The sequence below is a fragment of the Nanorana parkeri genome, unplaced genomic scaffold, assembly GCF_000935625.1.
Source record: "Nanorana parkeri isolate BGI_ZX_2015 unplaced genomic scaffold, ASM93562v1 scaffold341, whole genome shotgun sequence".
Taxonomy (NCBI): domain Eukaryota; kingdom Metazoa; phylum Chordata; class Amphibia; order Anura; family Dicroglossidae; genus Nanorana; species Nanorana parkeri.
The window spans coordinates 720,649-722,765 of record NW_017306609.1 but is presented as its reverse complement, the minus strand read 5'-3'; positions in this window follow the sequence as shown (position 1 = coordinate 722,765).

Here is a 2,117-nt window from a genome sequence, read left to right as displayed (position 1 = left end):
GCAGATTGATGGGGGTAATTAGATTTTCCCAAATTCGCACGGAAAAGTGGAATTACCCTTTGAGTCACTTGCAGTTTGTAGGTCAGCAAACATTTTTGATAGTTGTACTTGTAAATAAAGCCCATTGGGAGACATTTATCGAAACTGCACAGAGAGAATACTGGCCAAGTTCTGTTTTCCCGAAAAATATGTAATTTGCAGATTACTTTTCTTGAAAGGGCAACCAGTTTTGATTTACAAAAGCAGAAATTTCAGGGGAAAAAAAAAAAATCAGCGGAAAAAAAAATGAATTGATACCAACTTTAGAAGTGCATCAGCAAAATATATGCAAAGTGCAGATCCTGCCTAGTATTCCCCAGTGCATTTATCAAAAATATAAGCAGTAAATGTCATTTTTATGTAAAATATTCACACACAGCTTTTATTATTTAAAATAGTAAGTGTACCCTTGATAACTGGTCATTGTTTTTACTCTTGGTCTGTGAGGGAATCTAAAGAGTTAACAACCCCCATTCTGTACCCTGGACAATTCATGGATGTTTGTTATTTCTGTAATTATGCCAATGCATATAGACAAAGGTTGAGCAAAATTAAATTAATGACATGGAAAGTAATTACGCCAAGAGTGTTTCAGTTTTTTAAGGAAAGGAGTATCACTGTTTCTCTACAGTGGCACCGAGCCAATCAGCAGTACAATGGGGCCGATTTATGAACAACAGAGGAAAGAAAGGCAGCTATGATGTCCTTAACCTCCATACAGATCTTTTATTGCAGTTTGTAACCAGTGCAAGAAATGTAACAACTGGAATCCGAATGATTGCTATGAACAATGCTCTTTAATAACCTAATATCTAGATTCAACACTCATACGAGTGACATATAGAACGGGTTGTAAATCCAAAGGCTGACATATGGCCCTCAGGTGTATTTCTTCCAGCCCTGGTATGAACGTAATAAGTTTTCGGCTGTTAAAGCCAAGAAGACATAATCTCCTCTATCAATTTGTAGAGCTGAAACGTTTGCCAGTTGCCTCAAACATTTCAGAAGTTTGATATGGATCAGTGCTGCATCAGTTCTATGATTGGTAATAACCTCGAGAAGACAAGTTGAGCAGCTGCAGAAAGAGAGCCTCCAAGATTAATGAGGGGCAGAGCTTAGTATGCCAGAAAAAGCAAACCGTCATTTATTTAAGTCTAGGCACCACAAGCTGCCAGTACATACCAAAACTGCATCGAGGAACACCCAGGAACCTCCCAAATATGATCAAGACAAAGGTCAAGAAAACACAGGTCAGTCTTTCTATGTTGACAATTTTGAAAGCAGTTCTGCAGTGGTATTAATAAAGATGGGACAACCCTGCTCTACAGGTGGCTACTTTTCAAACTGATTTTCCTGTTATAGGTGGAATGTGTTGTGCTGAATTATCTGCTGCCTGCTTATATCTTATGGAGATTTTTTAACGGTGCGCTCTTGACATAGTTACTGTGGAGTTTTGGGTGCTCCTGCTCCTTGTATTCTATTTTCAATTTATTTTTTTAGAAATCAACGCTTATTAAAGAGGACCATTGAGGAGGAAAAGTGTGTATATATATATATATATTTCAAATCACACACACATAGAACACAGACAGACACTCCTTGGTGTACACTGGGGTTGCGTTCAGATAAACTCATCGTACTGTAAACCGAGGAGTGTACTGTAATGCCACGGTCGGCAGCAGACAGTACACAATGGGAAGCAATAGACAGACTGCAAATTGCAATAGCCAATAGCAGGCTGGCTATTGAAACCACGCCCATTAAGAGGAGGAGTAGACCTGAGAGAGAAAGTTCTCTCAGGTCAGCTCCTCTGCTCGGTGGGCAGGTGCAATAGCCAGCCTGCTATAGGCTATTGCAATTTGAAAAAAACAATAGCAGTCTTGCTATTGCTCATGGCTGTTTACATTTGAATGGGTAAACCTCGGGGATAGTTGCTTGAGAGTTACTATCAACTCTTAAGCAACCAGAAACTACAGTTATCCGGCACCTACCAATCCCCGTGGGTGTTGAATAACTGGGAGTTTACTGTACAGTAAACTCCATTGTAAATGCAAAAGATCGGAAATCAATCGAAACCC